This window comes from Rhineura floridana, chromosome 11, assembly GCF_030035675.1.
Source record: "Rhineura floridana isolate rRhiFlo1 chromosome 11, rRhiFlo1.hap2, whole genome shotgun sequence".
Taxonomy (NCBI): domain Eukaryota; kingdom Metazoa; phylum Chordata; class Lepidosauria; order Squamata; family Rhineuridae; genus Rhineura; species Rhineura floridana.
Window position 1 is genome coordinate 22,328,633 of NC_084490.1, and position 18,294 is coordinate 22,346,926.

Here is an 18,294-nt window from a genome sequence, read left to right on the forward strand (position 1 = left end):
ACAACAGCTGTGTGCGCCATGTGGCCTGGTCTGAAATGGAAGTGGAGTGCCATCTTGTCTGTAACTGCAAGCCACAAGGGATGTCTCCACACACTGAGGGTTTTTAGTTCTATTTGGGTCTATTCTAAGTAGCACTGAATACCACCCAAAAATTCTTCGTGTGGACACATCCTGAATCTCTTCTGCCTATCCTGGTGAAGGAAGTGTTTTAGGGAGTCCCCTGGATTCTGAGAATCAGAAAGGCTGCCACAGGAACCTTTAGTGTCTGTACCTGCCCCACACCTGACAGCACATATGATGTCAGATGTGAGGCACATGGGCCAGGTTTGTGGGGAATGGCCTCATAGACCAAATTAGTTTTCATCTATATTTAGATACAGTTAGACACAATTTTAAAACTGCGTTGATTTTAACCACTGATGTCAAAACTGTCCTGTTTTTTGGGTTTCTTCGAATTCTCGAGCAGTGCCAGGTACAAGACTAGAGATATGAAGGCCCTGGGGGGGAAATGGAAAAATTCATATTTTAAACTATTTTTTCCACTTCTTTTCTTCCTAGGCCTTCACATCTCTATACAAGACTGCTAGTAATAAATAAATAACAGATTGATCCAGAGCCAAAGCCCTGTGTGATACTTATGTGTGATATTTAGAACCCATTTTTCAATGTTATAATCATTTGCATTAATTAGGCAGTCAAATACATTTGAGACCTTCATTAGTTGGCTTCTTCTGGGGCCTGCCAGGAAGAAAAGGGAAATTAAACAAAGCAACTGCTTTGCCTCCAAGGGGCAACGTCAAAATTACTCAACCATGTTTTGAAGGAAAATCCCCAAATGCCAACAAGAAATATATATAACATGACAAATTTCAATTTAAATAAAATTCCCAAAGCAAGAATTGGAGGCAGTGTCAAAGATGGATGTAGCTGGGCACCTGCTAGGTCCTGCAATCTGACCGTGGGCCCACCACTAATTAACCAGAGTTCCCTGCTGCTCGTCATTGACACCTGCTCAAATCTTTACCACCACCTACAGGGAGACAGATAGAATGCCTGGCAACTATTGCGATTGCAAGGAAGAGCCAAGAAGGTAACACCAATTATGTTTCTCTGTAACAACAATGGGGATAAGAACATAAGAAGAGGCCTGCTGTATCAGGCCAAAGGCCCATCTAGCCCAGCGTCCTGTTTTCACAGTGGCCAACTAAGATGCCCATGGGAAGTCCGAAAGCAGGACAAAAGTGCAAAAGCAACTCTTCTCCACTTGTGTTGATATTCAGAGGCATACTGTCTCCAACAGTGGAGAGAGAACATATCCATTGTGGCTAGTGGTCCTGGATAGCTTTACTCTCCATAAATTTCTCTAATAATCTTTTCAAGCGATCCAAGTTGGTGGTCATCACTACATCTCATGGGAGTAAATGCCATAGTTTAACTATGTGCTGTTTGAAGTACTTTATCCTGAATCTTCCAATATTCAGCTGTGTTGGATGGCCTAGCATTATGAAGAGCGAGTTTTTCCCCTTATCCACTTTCTTCAAACCATGCATTATTTTATTTATTTATAAAAATATTTGTATACAGCTATTCATTAAAAAAATCAAAGGTTTACACCATACATAATAAAACCATATACAATTTAAAATCAGAAATAATTAACTAACTAATGCAGAAATATATCTTTATCATGTCTCCCCATGATAGATCCATGGGGATTCATGCTTCATATCTGTTTTGCACCATGGCTGGATCCCTGATTTGTAAGGAGCAGTCCATGTAAATTTTGTAAGGATCTCTGCCCAAGGTCTGAAATTTTGAGCCATGGTGGTGCCACAAGGAGCTTAATCTATGATTTTTCAACAGTGCAGAGTGTGGGCATGTATGCCTTCTGTGATCAGTCAGTGGATTTGGGATCTCCGCATGTAAAAATGCTGTTTCTAAAAATCTGTAGTTTGGATCTATCTTTTTGTGCCACTTAAGAGCCACAAACCAATTGATCTTTTTGTTTATTTTTAATGCACATGTGAAGCTATGATTGGATGGTGGAGATTGAAAGTGAACATTAACAATCACAAAGACATGTGCCATGAACCTTTTTGTTTTTTTGTGGAGTTATGTAGTATTAGCTCTTTGATGTTAATGGTGCAGTCTATGAGCATAGAAATGATCTTAGGTTAGGTAGTGGATTTGGAGTTGTCAGGGCTGAGCTGTAGGAAGCCGTCAGAGATGAACCACGTATCAGCAGCACTCCAGGATGCACCAAAGCCAGGAAGACCTTGTTGCTTAGACTAGTCCCAGCCCAAACTCAAACAGGAAACCTTTTATAGCAGTGAGACATTTTCCAGGTACAACAGGTACCTTTACCAGTAAAGGTAAAACTGATGAGACAGGGTCGCTTCCCGGCTACCTGTTTATTAAGCATTCATCCTGATTTGTTTTGCAGGGAGCTTAGACAATATTGATTATTCATCCTGATTTGTTTGTGGGGAGGTTATACAATGTTGCATCAAGCAAGCGTTATCCTACACTTTCCAGTATATTTCCCCATCACTTTCCTTATTGCTAAAAAACAAAAACAAACCCTATTGGGAGGGAAGGGGGGTTGTTGTGCAAGAGCATCCAGTCAACTTTAATTGTGCAACCTGATTTTGCTGATCCCATCTCAAAATAGAGACTGTCTGAAAGCACGCACAGTGTAGAAAAGAAGGAGTAATTAGTATCCTAACTGTATAAACTGCTGTTTGGGCCTTATTTAAAGTTTGTTCTCCTTCCTCTTTACCCCTATGTCTCACACACATTCCCTTTATTTATTTCAGGTATTTATGAATTGCCCTTTTTCCAAAGAAGCACAGGGTAAAATACAAAAAACACAAAAACAAAACATATTGAATATCAGGAACAACATACCGAAGCTAATTTTAAAACAAAATAAAACATGGATTCACATATTGCTGCCAAGGAGTAAGCATATTGTTATCAAATTATAAAAAGCCTGCGTAAATAAAAATGGGTAAATAACATAGGAACTTGCATACTTGTGAAACATGGATAGAAAAATGAACCAGAGTTAGATTAATAAAAGAGAGTTTTATAGCATATAAGTCTGAGATAGATATAGTGTCTTTAAGTTAATTTGTGTGAGACACATGAAAGTCAAGTTTTTAAGAAGCAATTATTTTGTTCATGCTTCTGGCTTCTGACTTCGCTGTTAATTTGTTGATAATGTAAAAGTCCCCAGACTTATTGAGCCAGTGAAAAAAAGATGGTAGTCTAAAGCTGTGGCCCCAGTGTGGCAACATCCCCATTGATAAAGCGCCTTGCATCCCCCAACATTTTATTTTTAAAAAGGAGAGTTGGTTGTTTGCCTGTTCTTGAGAGGGGTGTTCCTTTTTTTTGTCTGTTTTGTTTTGGGGTGTATTTAGGTATTTTGCCTATTGGAGGTGGTTGTGAGCATTACCAGGTTTTTGTTCTGTGAAATGGGTATTTTGTGGTGCCCACAAGAGCTTCTTAGCTTTCCAGATGTGCTCCTGGGCCCATAAAGGTTAGGGACCCCTGCAGATTTCTAGAGCTGAGCAATAAAAAAAAATAGGAGGCAGACCATGCATCTGCATACAGAGCAAAACAGGAACACATGCAATCACAGCCACATGGTTGCCAATAAATATGGGCTACACCTAAGTAGTAACATTATTAATTTCATGTTTAGTTAGATCCTTGGTTTGGAAGTGGCCAAAAATTATTAATCAAGACCTTGTAGGTTAGGAAAGAAACTTATTTCAGATCCATGATTCTTAAGTGGACTATTAGCATGGTTGAAAGAGGCAATAGGACTGAGGATTTTATTTGTCCCCACAGAAAAACCAAGAGGATTGATAAAGATCCGTACCTTGAGTCCACATTATATGCCACAATGGTGCAGGGAAACATTCAATCCCTGATTTTTTTAATAGCAGATTTTTATTTGTCTAGGCTTTTGGATCAAATTGAACATTTTTTTTTTTACAGGGCTAGAACTGTAGCTTATCGCTGCTGCTGTTTTAACTGTGATATGATTCAAAGTGTTTTTTATCTCTGCTATGTTTTGTTGCATTTTAATCATGTTGCTAGCTCTTAATCAGAGTATGGGTGGAATATAAAAGGAAAGAAAGAATGAAGAATGTGCAGTTGGACATGTCCATGCAGTGTTAAATATTTGGGCAACTGGACATATGGAGTTTAATAAGGAGTTGTGTTGCTTCTTTACAAGAAATGGATGAGAGAGAGAAAGGTAACAGATAGAAAGTAAAGGCGAGTATTTTCCTTTCAATCTTCGTAATCTTATAACTAGGGTTGCCAGGCTCAGGGCCTGAGACTGATCCTGTGTCTTTAGGAGAAGAGAAAGTCAGCCAAGTGCAGGTGTTCTTGCAACATTGTAATGGGAAAAACCACAAGGTGGAATTCTCAGTTCCCCCTACACAACTTTTAAAGATACAGAAGACTTCTGCAAGAACACCTGCACTTGGCTGACTTTCTCTTCTCCTAAAGATACAGGATCAGTCTCAGGCCCTGAACCTGGCAACCCTACTTATAACATTATGAATGTTACCGTTCTCTTGAATAGCCTGGACCACGTTTACTGCCTGGTGTTCTTATACTGCTGTACACTGGCCTGATATTTTCTGAGGGAGATATAAAAATATATTTATAAATAAACAAATAAAACTATATATTCAAGTCTTTTCCTACTTCGCCATTCTTTGCAAGAAACCACTTTCCTTACTTTCTTCTTCCTTACTGTCTCTCACCCCCCCCCCTTCTAATTTCCCTTCTTTCCCACGGTCATTTTATTTTCGGCGGCGGGGAGGAGCGAGAAAGAGAAATTAGAGTAAATCATGAAATGCCCGCGAGATCTTTGTACCGGGTGGAGAACTTGGTTCACCAACCCCCATGTTATTGGACTCCAACTCCTATCAGCTCAAACCAGCAAGGTCAATGGCCGGGGATGATGGGAATTGTAGTCCAACAGCATCTGGAGGGCTACAGTTTTCCTCCATCCCTCCCCACTACAGGTGCTATTACGCCCAAATAGAATCCAGGATGAATGTTGGACGGAGTGCGTCGCTGGTAATATTGCTGATAATCTGATATTCTCTGTAGTGTGGGTGTGAGTGTGAGAGAGAGAGATGCTTGGGGGCAATCTTCAATTTTTGGCGGCCTCCACGTCCTTCTCCTGGAGCAGTTTCGAAAGCAGCTGTAAACGAGAAGGCGCGGCGAAGCGCTGGGCGGGGTCTGGTGGCTGGTCTCCCGCCCGCCTTTGGAGGGGGGTTGGCTGATGCAACGTGGCCACGCTTGCAAAGAGCCGAGCTCCTTCGCCTGCTCCGCAGGTGTCACAGCGAAGCGAATGCGTCCGGGCGCACCTCGAGGTGTAAGTAGATCTGGGCAGGTGGCGTGGGCTCAGCAGTTGCCTCGTCGTAAGTGGAGGGAGAAGAAGGCGGTGGAGCCGGCGTAAGGAAGGGGACTGAATATGAAGAAGTTGGGCTGTGGGGAGCAGTCACGGGGTGGAAGATGGATCCCTGGCTGGGGAGGGGATCGGGAGCTGAGAAATTGGGGCGAGGGGAAATTGGGAGCGGGTCGGGCGCTCTCCCGGGCAGAGAACTGGAAGCGAGGGGGAAATTAACCCTCTTCTCTGGGGGAAAAAGAAGCATGACGCTAGTTTGGAAGACAGGCATTCCCCATTCGGAGGGGAGATGGCTTAGCGTGGTTAGAATAATGTTCCTCCAGAGCCCATGTGGTTGGAAAAGCTGCATAACAACGGGCGAAACATACCATCGCTGAAGCGTCCTCCTCCCTCGCTTTTCCAGTGCATCTCCAGGCTGATGCATGCTTCCCCTGTTGGGGTTCTGCCTATTACGCAGCTGTCAAAAGCGGCTGCTTGGTGCCATAAATGGAATAAAATAAATCAAAACGTTGCCGGGGAAAACAATAGGGTAGTAAGATGTCCAGAAAAAGCTGGTAGAGGTGGGAAAAGGATCTCGGGGCTCCAAAGGTAAGCCAGGATAGCGTTTAGGGATGCATGTGCAGTAAGTTTGAATGCATGTTTCACCTGATCTAGGGCTCCTGAAGCAAGTTGTTGATGTTGAGATTCAGCTCCAAAACATGTGAATAATTAGGGCTGCAATGGCTATAATCAATTTAATCAGGCAGAGTCATCTATTAACAGATCTATGCAGGTAAATGTGTATTGGCTTTCAGATTTATAATACTTCAATTGACTGAAAAAGCACACTGATCCCTGATTAAATTATGCTGCAGATTTTACAATGAATGTATTATTTTTAACCCAAGAGAGTCAGTGTGGGGTAGTTGTTAAAGTGCTGCATTGAGGAGACCCAGATTCAAATCCCCATCTGGTCAAATAGTTCCCTGGGTGACTTTGGGCTAGGTATTGTTTCTCAGCCTAACCCTTTTTGTTTTATTTTTATTTAGAAGAAAGGCAGGATAGAAATGTAATAAATAAATAAAAATAAAATATAATTACCTATAGAAAATGTAGATAGCAAGCAGAGTACTAGAAGGGGAATGCAGCCTTTTCTCATACACACAAGGTGAGAGTGCATATTCTTATATGACACCTGCCACAACTCATGCATCAGTTATTTGGAAAATAAAACAAAACAAAGAGTGTGGTTTTTCTTCAGAACTATTGCTTTTACTCATGGGAAATTTTTAGTCACTTGGCTAAATTGCCTAAAGCTTGTATTATTAACCAAACGTATATGAATTCTCCTGAGCACGTGCAGAGTATCTGCCCTTCCTGCCAATTAGTGCTCACAGCTAGCTGCCACACAGTGAGCAACTGTGTGAGGAAATGGAATGGGTGGCACAGTACTTATCTGAGGTAGGGGGCTTGTGTGTTTGCAGATGGGTATCCAAGGATTTGGTGAACATATGCATATTTGGGGGGAGGGACAGACAAGTTAGATGTGGTTAAACGCTGCTTCATGGGGTCCAATTTGTTCTTGGACTGCAACACTGGTGGAGTGTTTTCTCTCATGGAAATTCCCTCTTCTGAACCTGATACTCAAAACATAGGAAGTTGCTTTATGCTCAGTTGGGCCATTTGTCCATCTATTATTTGTTTTTATTTATTTTATTATTACATTTATACCCCACCTTTCCTCCAAGGAGCTCAAGGTGGCATCCAAACATGGTTCTCTCCCTCCCAATTTTATGCTCACAACATAGCCAAGAAGGGATTTAAACCCTGGTCTCCCAGATCCCAGTGCAACACTCTAACCACCACACCACACTGGCTCATGCTGACTAGCACCGGCTTTCCAGGGTTTCACACAGGGGTCTCTCCTAGCCCTGTTTGGAGATGCCAGGGGCTGATCCTGGAATCTTTTCTACCACCAAGCCACAGCCCTTAGTTGTGGAGGGAGACAGGTACAATACGGTACTTGTCTTCCCTGCCTCCGCCCTGCAGTTAGTAGGAACTTGAGAGAAGGGTGGATTTAAGTTGTGTCTAAGTTTGGTTCTTGGTGTGTATGTGAAATGAGAGGGTCTGAACGGTAAGTGCGCGTGGGCAAGAGCAGGGGCAAGTTTCCCACAATCCACCAGCATTTCAACACCAGTGCCAGTGTGGTGTGTGTGGTTTGGGGTGAAGGGTGGAGTAGCTCCAGTTCCCAGGGAGTGGCAGATATGTCCATGGTGGGAATAAGAAGATAGGAAGCATTTTTCTCTGGCATAAAAGAGAACTTGGCCTGGAGGCACCTTGGTGAGAGAGCAGTTGGTGGTGAAGGGGAGGCGGGTTGTTTGGATTTCCCATAGAGGTGTGTGTGCCATAAGGAGCTGCAACCCACCAGAAGTTCCTTATGATGCTCGTTTCCAAAATTTTTTTTAAAAATTCTAAGGTTACTTTTTATTTAGCATGGAAAATTAAGACCACATTAACACATATGGTAGAATTCTAAGAGCGCTTTAAAGTAGAATTCGTTTTCATGGGGGCTGCCATGTTTAGCTGAATTAAAGACTTTCATTAGATAGGTAGATAGGTAGATAGATAGATAGATAGATAGATAGATAGATAGATAGATAGATAGATAGATAGATAGATAGATATAAAAATCTCTGTGTGTGTGTAATTAATCATAATTTGTAATACAGGCATTTATAAAAATGGCAGATGACAACTGCCACCTTGGAAAAGGCATTGGTGGCATTGCTGTGTGGGGTAGAAGGGGGGATGTGATGTTAAATGTGTAGTTTGGTGTTGTGTGTATTAAAAAAAAAAACAGCACCCACTGGGTGGCGGTACTGATTAGGGTCAGGACTGTGGGGAGGGGGTTAACCCTTTCCTCTCCCTCCCCCAAAAGAAGCTGTTAGCACCTGGAGGACAATGGCACCACCTTTGGGGGGCGGTGTGGCATTTTCATCAGAACTACATCACAGGATGAAAGATCTAACCCCTGCCTCCTCCCCGGATACCTCAATCCTAGTCCTGAGTGGGTCCCTTATCAGCTGCTTTTCATAGTTTTAAAAATGCACACAGCTCCAAGCCCTAAGTGACTTAGGTCCGAAATATCTGAAAGACTGCTTTCTTCCCTACAGACCCTCTTGGATGTTAAGATCAGCAGAGGGAGGGTCCTCTTGGTAGTTCCACCACCCTTGGACTTTTGGAGAGTTGTGGCCCAGGAGAGGGCACACTCTGTGGCAACTCCATAAGCTGTGGGATTCCCTCCCCACAGAAGTGAGTCTGACATCTTCATTGTATACCTTTTGCCTTATGTAAAAGACACACTTCTTTACAATCTTCTGATTGTAAATTGTTTTAATTTATTTTAATATTGTTGTAAGCTGCCCTGAGACCTTCTGGTGAAAGGCAGGTAAGAAATCTAATAAATAATAATCTGTTTAATGTTATCCATAGTTTAGTCCTCAGGTGATGCTATGACACACTTGTTCATGCCGTAAAAACAAACAGAGCAATCCCATTTTGGGGCTGGGGGAGAGGAACATGCAGATCTACAGCCAGATCCCAAGTTCTGCTGACTCATGTTGGCCAGGGGGAAAAGGTGGTGGTGGAGTTTCTTCCTCATTGCACCTCCTGGTCTGGCATAGCTGAAGGGGTTGAGGATGAGAGTCTTTGGAGATCCATGGTCTTTCAACTCAGCAAATCCAAAGCTGCCTCTGGCCCACACCTACTACTCCCCAAAATGCCTCATTTTGGAGCTGAATACTTGCTACTGCTTGTGGGGAAACGTTCTACCCATTAGGATGGATGGCAGAGAGGCATCTACATGGCATCCTATCCACTCCAGCCATCATTGTGGTGGTGTGGTTAGGATTGCACTGAAAGCATGCATTTTCTTTACGACGGTTCCCCACACCTCCCAGGTGCCAGTCAGTCAACTAGGATTTCTTTAATCAGAAGACAGCTCTGATTTGCAAAATTTAAATGATATCTATGCTTTGAACCAATGAGAAAGGTGGGACATAATCCCCTACAATAAATAAAATGCACTGAAGCATTTGAAGCCCTTCCAGCTTTGTTTCAATCTCCTTGTGCCTCCGTTCTTTATGTGCAGTGTTTGAAAATGTAAAAATGGTTTAGATGCCCCCCTTTTCTGTGTAACAGAGGCTGATTCACATGTTGCAGAATTATTTGATACAGAGTATATATCCTATAATGTAAAAATAAACAGAATTTATTCTTTTTTTTACAGTAAGGACACCACCTGCTTGCTGTGGGGAAGCAGATTGGCCTTGTTTCCCCTCTACATGCAAACATGGTGAAAAAAGAGATGCTTCCCTGCTGCACATTACAGTGGACACCATAGTTATGTGTACATGGGGCACCTAACAGTCAATTCAGACATTGTGTCAAACCGTGGTTGGCACCTAATCCCAACACAGATCATGATTCAGATCTTGCTTGCCCTTCTGGGGGTGGTGCGGTGGCCATAACTATGGTTTGGCAATCCGCTCATCATGCCAAACCATAGTTAGCACTAACTATGGTTTGCACAAACCCACTTTAAGCCATGTTTCCTTATTCTGGTTTTCCTGCTACTTGCAAACTATGGTTTGTCATTTTGGAGACTACACCAAACCACAAGCTTCTTTAACCATGGTTTGGTACAGTGGATTGGATCCAGACTTAGATATGCTTAGTTTCCATTGAAATCAATGTGAAAAGTTAGTTGTGACAAGTTAAGTCACATTGTTTTAAACTAATTTCAACTAATTTAGTCTGTATCCAACCCAAAGCCTTGAACTGAGCTGATGGCCTTGCTCAGATTCAGTTGAGGCTTCGTAAATTATGATTCATGAAACTGCAAATGAGTGTCAGTGCCAGGCACCCCTCCCTCCCCTCCTCCTCTTTTATGCTGGCTTTGATGCAAAGATCCTGATTTATAAAGCCTGAAATGGTTGGCCAAACCAGGCTAATATTGTATTGTGAGGATAAAAATGAGGTAATATACAAAACATTGGGTTAAACTGTAATTGGCTTGCAAAGGAGCTGAACTGTGTTGCAAAGTCCTTTGCTTAGCTCTTGGGCAGTGTGGAACCTGATCCCGTACATCTTTTCACAGAGTTGAATGAGGCTTGCTTGTGAGCCTAGGGCTGTAGCCTCAATTTCCAGTGACAACAATTGAAACTAGAGTGAATGGGAACTGATCAGCTCAAAGGCTGAATTGAGAACCTGGGTTTAAAAGGGGGAAAGAGATCAGTCTTAATACCAGGTGGCCTCCTAATCTGAGAAGGAGGGACAATTGATTTAATCCTGTCTTTCTGCCATTTCCTTTTTAAGGAGACGCACAAGGCTGCTTCTAAAGTGAGGGCAGCTTATGTGCCAAGGCTTGTAGGTCACATTGTAACATGATGCTGGACTGGGGAGTGACGGGCAGAGGGTTTGGAAGCTAGCTCTGGGACCTAAATGAGGGCCGGCTTCCTGCTGATCCAGAGAGCCCTGGGGTATGAGTAGGAGTGCCAGAGTGCTGGAGAAAGATGCAAGCCTCTGTAGGTTTAGTCTACAGTCATTTCAAGATCACCTCCGTGTGTATGTGTGCAAGCGGGCGTGAATTGAGAGGACTGCTGCAGTGCCACAGATTCAATTAATTCCTTCATTAAAGGCTGCTGTGCAACTCTAAGCATGCCTCTTCCCATGGGCCTTCTGTGAAGGCTGGTAATTCTGAGTTCTGCCTCTGATGCTAAAGGCAGACTAGAATAGCCTGCCCTCACAGCGGGATGGGGACCTTTTTCAACCTGAGGGCCACATGCCAGTGTGTGTGTGGGGGGGATCAGAGGCAACTGTGGGCAGTGATTAATATGTTACCTTTGTACAATAAGCTAGTTTCTACATACACTCTCACATGTCCCTCTCTGTCCTCCATCCAGGCAAGCAAGAGGCCCTTATCAGAGTTCAAGGGCACCTTCCAGTCAGGCAATAGCACCTGAGGAGGAAATAAAGTAAGTCTGTTGAGGGATGTGGCCTGGGGAAAGAAGGTGTCGCTGGGGAGGGGGTGTGACCTGGGCAGAGTCCTAAGGGCCAGAGGGAGAGGCCTTGAGAGCTGCATCTGGTTTCCAGGCCTGAGGAGCCACATCCCTGCCTCAGAAAACATTGCCTCTTCTGTGTGTCATTGCTCTGTGCATATATTCTTCTAATCCCATGGGGTGTAAGAATGGCACCCCAAATGTGAAATATTTATTTATTGTTATTTATTACATTTTCCCCACCCTTTAAGAAGGATACATGTTTATCCTGTCCTTCCTCAAGAACATCAGGGTGCTATATGTTCCCCCCACCCACTCACTCACCTTTTATCCTCACAACTACTTGTGAAGTAGGCTAGGCTGGAAGAGAGGGACTAGCCCAGGGTCACCCAGTGAGCTTCATAGCTGCATGGGGATTTGAACCTGGGTCTCCCCACTCTTAGTCTGCCACTCCAACCGCAGCACCATGTTGGCTCTCGCTACTATGGATCTGTCGTATTACAATATAAAGTATTGCTTGAATTTTTTTAGAAAAATGCTTGATAAAAGAAATCCTCTAAGCAGTGTATAAATAAAATTGCACATAAAACATGACTAAAATCTCCACACCAGTTAAAAACAAATATACATAAAACCATCATTAGAAATAAAGATGGAATCAATAAAACTTTAAAACAAACATGAGTAAATTATGTGCCAGGTTAGGCTTGCCAAGAATTGACCTATTGCCCGCATAACCTTATTTTGACATCTGTAGCTCAGTTTGTGTCAGTGAAACTTGCTGCTTGATTAGAACCCTAATTTTAAGAGAGTTGCTGGATTCACCCATACTTGTTGCAGGGTTGCCCTAGGTGCTACCAATTTTATGACGGGGTTCAAAAGGTTATAGATAACATGTTTTTGTTGACCCATAAAGGAACTCTTGTGTAAGTTTGTGATGCAATGAGTTGTACATAAGTGGGCACATCAACATTGTGGGGCAGGGCCGGTGGGTTCAATCCTGTTCCCTCCTCACATCTTCATTGAAGGTCTTAGAGCAGCCTTTCCCAACCAGTGTGCCTCCAGATGTTGTTGAACTACAGCTCCCATCTTCCTGACCATTGGCAATGCTAGCTGAGGCTGATGGGAGTTGTGGTCCAACAACATCTGGAGGCACACTGGTTGGGAAAGGCTTAGAGGGTTCATAGGAACACTCCTCATGTTTGTCTGTGTTTTTGCTCTTCCATAAGGAAGGAATCTGGTGCTGTGCCAGACAGGCCTGTGCCCTATAATGTAATTTCCAGGAATTGGTTGGGAGTGAAGACAACAGACAAGATAAGCATGTTTCTCTCAGACACAGGAATAATGGGAAGTCAGGGCCTGGGGATCTCCCTGGCAGTAAAGTGTGAGTTGAGTGATTTTGGAATTGTGCTTTGTGGAGGAATTAGATGTGATGAGAGCAGACAGGTGCCTTCAGACATGGGTTAGGCCACATGTCGCCAACGTGGCACCTTTGGGCATACATGCACCTCCAGAGGCCTTCCCTGGTGCCACAGGATCTCCTTGAAAGAAGCATTCTGTTATAGCTTATAGAATAGGTTGAGGTCTGTGCTTGGTTGCAATTTATGTGTGTGCTGGCTGAGACTGATGGGAGTTGTAGTCCAAAACATCTGGAAGGCAGCAGGCTGGGGAAGGCTGACCTACTCCCTCACTCTGACCTAGAAGGGGAGGGTGAGAAAGCAAGTGGTTGTGGCAAGGAGGAGGTGAGCCCACTGAGAAAGTGGGGGAGCCCACTGAGGGCACCTTGCTTGAGCTCCCCTCCCTTCTCAGTAGTGTGTTGTCACTGGAAATGTGTAAAAAAATAAGGCTGTCAATCAGTTAAAGACTATTAAGTTGACTAACCATTTATTGAAGGGATGGGGCAACCTGTGGCCCTCCACATATTGCTGGGCTACAACTGCCATCATCCTGCACCATTGCTCAGGCTGGCTGGGGCTGATGGGAATCAGAGTCCAACAACATCTAGGGGAATGGGCATCATTTCCCCACCCCTGATTTAACTTGCATTAAATTTAAATAAGTGTGCGTATTACCAAAACTTCAATACAGGGGTCTTTTTGAGCTATTGAAGAGAACTCACTGTTATGATTATTAAGTACAATAATCATTATTAATGATAAAATAATATTACGGTTTTTTTCCAGTGCCACTTTGCAGAATTAGAGAAGGGGGGAACCAGTTCCTGCCCCCGAGGATCTTATATTATAAAATCAACAGTGGGGAAGACACAAAAACTACTACTTGCTTTAAGGCAGAGAGCCCATGTTTAATATTTTCCTCTTTATTCCTTATTATAGTAACCTGCTAGAACCAAAATAGCCTCCTCAGATAAACTGTGCCTGTAATTTGTGGCTCCTCCAGTTGAAATTGGCTCCTGACCAGTTAATCAGGTTGTTTAGTATGTATTTAGGCACGGCATTTATACCTGCCCTTTAGCCAAAAAGGGTCTCGAAGCAGCTTACAAAAATCTGTATTAAGGCATTCTGTGCCCTCAGGCTTACAATCTAAAAAGGCATGACACACAAAGAAAAAAGGAGTAGGAGGGAGGAAGAAAAAGCAAGCTTAAGCACAAGTTCTCAAGTTACAGTTGTTATCATATAGTTAAGAACAGCAACTCCTAACTGATGTCAGTGAACTGCAAACCAGCATTCAGTTAGATTCTGTAAAAACTTCACTGAAGTCACTGGGGAGTTAATCAGCCTTTCAACAGCAAGCTTTTAGTCAACTAAGCCGGAAGATCTTTTGCATAAGAACACATTGGCCAATTGAACTGAGTCTGGTTGAGGCTTCTGCAGTTTCTCTTCACTATGTTGTTTCCCGGCACACACAGGCTCACAAAGAACACAAGGCCATGCCCAGTTGTTTAAACATGGGTCACCTCAAGAAGCTAGATCTTGGTATACCATGAGGTCTGATCTACGTGTGCTGCTCAGTCAAGCGTAGTTCATCTCCAACCTTTTGATGACACAGCCACGGTGGCTGCAGACTAAAGTGGAAAAGTTGTTCTGTGCGTACATGCACTTTTCATTGTGAGGCAAAAAAAACAAACCAGCTTGGGGGTGTGAGTACTGGCTTTTTTTTAGTGGAAAAATGGCATGGGGGATTAACAATTCCCACCCCCACTTCCCACATGCCAGTTTTCTGCTTTTGTCTGCAACCTTAGCCCCATTCCGTTTTATGAAACAATGGACATCAAGGACAAATGGCACACAGTTGATTGTTGCATGCGGTTTAGCACTCACTCGTGTTGTGCAATACATGCAGTGATGGCTCTATAACAACAGCGTCTTGCAATTGCCTCAGAGGATCTTTCATGCAGTTATATGCATGTTATTTATACCACACATTAAATGCACGTATGGGGAAAAGCACACAAGTTTCGTGCTTCAGAAATATGATATTTTTGTCTGCAGCTTTCATAAGCATTTGTATTAAAAATAATATTTTCAAAAAAAATTTGAGCAATTAATTGGACACTATTTTGTATAAGTGAAAAGCTTTTCTTTAAATCAATTAATCTAAATAATTCACTGATTGGGGCAGCAAACCTAAGCACACTTACTAGGAAGTAAGCCCCACTGAACACAATGAGGCTTACTTCCAAGTAGGATTGGGGTGTGAACACTGCAGACCTTACTGATGTACCTGGGCACCTTACAGAGTTACACTGGCAAATTAGAAAGGTCCCTTGTCTCAAGGACCTTACAGTTTAATAAACTGGTAGATTGTGCAATTTACCCTTTGTGTGGAAAGGACAGAGGGAAGGAAGGAGAGACAAGGGCAGGGTGGGATGAATATAGACAAATGTCATGTTTAGATTTGGGAATGAGGATTTAGAAGATAAACCAGAGGCCACATGGAAAAAGTGTGGGGATGTTTGAAGAAAGGGAGAGGGGCAGCATCACATAATGATGCTGATTGATAGGTAGGTGATCCCACCCACCTGTCAAAGTTCAAAGGGCTTTGCTGTAATCATTGATCAGCTGATTGATGGTTACAGCAACTCCCTTTGAAAGCATGCTGTTGGTGTTAATCAGCTGATTAGCACCAAGAACACAACTTCAAAGGGTCTTACTGTAACTGCCAATCAGCTGATCAGTGACTACAGTAAGCCCCTTTGAAGTCTTTGAAGGCACAGTTTCAATCCAAGCCACTCTAGTGGGGCTTGCAGTCAGCACAAAATGGGGAACTGATGCTGCCCTGGGCTCCTATTGGAGGAAGGGCGGGATATAAATAAATGCAGCTCATCCAAGTGTGTCTTGCTATCAGCACCAATCAGCTGATAGACGCTGTCAGTGAACTCACTTGAAGCTTCTGATTGTTCCTTTGTAGCTATGTACTTACCTGCCCCAGACCTGGTATCATGTGTGACATAAGGTGTGGGATAGGTGGTTGTGGTTTGAGGAAAATGCTCTCATAGGCAAAATTGGGATCCTCGCCAGGTCTAATTAGATCCACAGACTGGAGATTTCCCTTCGCTGCTGTACATGTTCTATACGTACTTTACAAGAACACAGTATTATGACTGCTGTTCTCACAGAATGAGGGGTATGGAAAGCAAAGTATGGTCATGAAATTCTTACCTGCCTTTTTTTTTTTATCATAAGCTTGTTTGAGAAATTTGTGGACTGTGAAATCCTGTTGGCAGATGACTTTATGGATCCTAAACAGGATAAATTGAAAGTTTTGTCCTCTTCCTAAGTGTCTCTAGTAGGTGCATTTTTTAAATAGTTAGCAAAACACCAGTTGCTAAGTGTCTGGAGATGCTACAACTCCATGTCAGGGGATTATACACTTTACTCAATCCTGCCTAAATCTTATTTGTGAAATGATTGCTTCTTTAACAGTGGAGTGTCACGTTTCTATAAAGTGCTGTTATGATTTGGATCATGACTTTGTTGGATCAAACCAGGAGATATTTCTACATGGCAATTAAGTGATTTAAAACATCTTTCAGATTAATTGATTTTACCTGACATTTGATGATCTTCCTCTAGCCTTAAGACAAGATTGAAAATGTAGCAAATTTTTATTGTTGAAACTGTATATATTCAGGAAAGAAAGCTATAGAGTCTGGCATACATATGTAAAGGCCTGGGGAAAAAACAGAAAAATTTGGGGAAAAACATTTTCTTCAGATTTTTCTGTTTTTCCCCCCAGACCTTCACACCACTAATCTGACAAACAGCAGTGGAGAAGCCACATCCAGACAGAGGTTTGGAATTCCCAGTTTAATTAAATACTGTGCCCCATTTCAGACATCCTGCCTAATCATAGATAAGGAAACTTAACTATGGTTTGGTGTGATGTTTGAAATGAAAATCTGGGGTTTGCAATTGGATTGACTGGCAAACTAGAATAGGAAATTGTGGCCTGAACCACGTTTTTATGTGTTTATGAACCACGTTTTGTGCTTAACTGTGACTTAGAGTGATGTCTGAATGGACAACCCAGAGTTCCAGCTCTTGCTCTACCTTCACAGGTTGCTGCGCTATGGAGATTTAATTTGTGAACTTAACAAGCCAAGTGCTGAGAGGACAGAAAATGACAGTGGTCATGCTGCTATAAACTGTGGTTTGCCTGTTGTATGCTTGGATGAGGACACAAGAAACTTCCACTGCATGTGAGTACACTGAGTCATCCTCTGTATGTGTAAATGGGATTTAATTTGAGCCAGCCTTTTGTCATATATAAAGCTTCTTACGAGGTGTCAGACCATTAGTCCCCCTAACTCATTATTGCTTACTCTGACTGGCAGTGGCTCTCCAAGATCTTGGTCAGAGGGAAATATTTCCTCAGCCGTTTTAATGGAGAGCGTTTCAGCTGGAAATACTGTGGACTGAACCTGGGACTTTTTTCTGTTCAAAGCATGAGGTATGATCCCTTTTCCAATGCCAGGACACAGTTGTGGAACATGTGAATAATTGAAAGGAAGAGTATCTTTGAGCATGTCCAGTTTGCTGCTATTTTACTACTGAATAAACATAGCCTGTTGACTTACAACAAGGGTGGGGAACCTTTTTCAGATGAGGGTGGCATCCCTCATGGGTAACTTTGCGGGGGGGGGACTGCATGCCATTGCCAATGTTAGGCAGGTGTAGAGGCAAACATATTTCAGAGCAATTGATGTGATTCTTATCATAGAGTTGAAAGGGCCATAAGGCCATCGAGTCCAACCCCCTGCTCAATGCAGGAATCCAAGTCAAAGCATACCCAACAGGTGTCTGTCCAGCTGCCTCTTCAATGCCTCCAGCGTTGGAGAGCCCACCACCTCCCTAGATCATTGATTCCATTGTCATACCACTCTTAACAGTTAGGAAGTTTTTCCTGATGTTCAGTCGAAATTTGGCTTCCTGTAACTGGAGCCATTATTCTGTGTCCTGCACTCTAGGGCGACTGATAAGAGATCCCGGCCCTCCTCTGTGTGACAACCTTTCAAGTACTTGAAAAGTGCTATCATATCTCCCCTCAGTCTTCTCTTCCCCAGGCTAAACATGCCCAGTTCTTTCAGTCTCTCCTCACAGGGCGTTGTTTCCAATCCACTGATCATCCTCGTTGCCTTCCTCTTAGAGTAGAGTAGGCTATATTGCAACCACCTACTAGCCAGAGCTCAAATGTATCCTCAAACTCTGCTAATGCCTCTTGCTTGTCTGGATGTGTGTAGAAACTAGCCTACCGTACAGAGGTAAAATTTGCATTCATTGCTCCACCTACTTTTGCCTCTGGCCCCACCCACCACTGGGCATGTGGCCCTCAGAAAGTTGCCCAGAAGAGAAAGTG

General features: G+C 43.1%; 1 protein-coding gene across 9 annotated transcripts in view; it reads left to right on the top strand.

The window, feature by feature from the left end:
- The first annotated feature begins 4,977 nt into the window (after positions 1-4,977).
- Positions 4,978-18,294, top strand: part of LOC133366267 (sodium-dependent neutral amino acid transporter B(0)AT2-like) — a 36,679-nt gene continuing 23,362 nt past the window's right edge. Inside the window, exons 1-4 of one of the 9 annotated variants that reach the window (XM_061589184.1) lie at positions 5,281-5,404; positions 8,590-8,728; positions 11,380-11,451; positions 16,997-17,137. The gene's annotated coding sequence lies outside the window, so the exon portion shown is untranslated. Of the gene's footprint in view, positions 5,104-5,280; positions 5,485-6,097; positions 6,210-8,589; positions 8,729-11,379; positions 11,452-16,996; positions 17,138-17,272; positions 17,389-18,294 lie in introns of those variants that run through there. The other 8 variants (XM_061589188.1, XM_061589186.1, XM_061589183.1 and 5 more) reach the window with 8 other exon arrangements.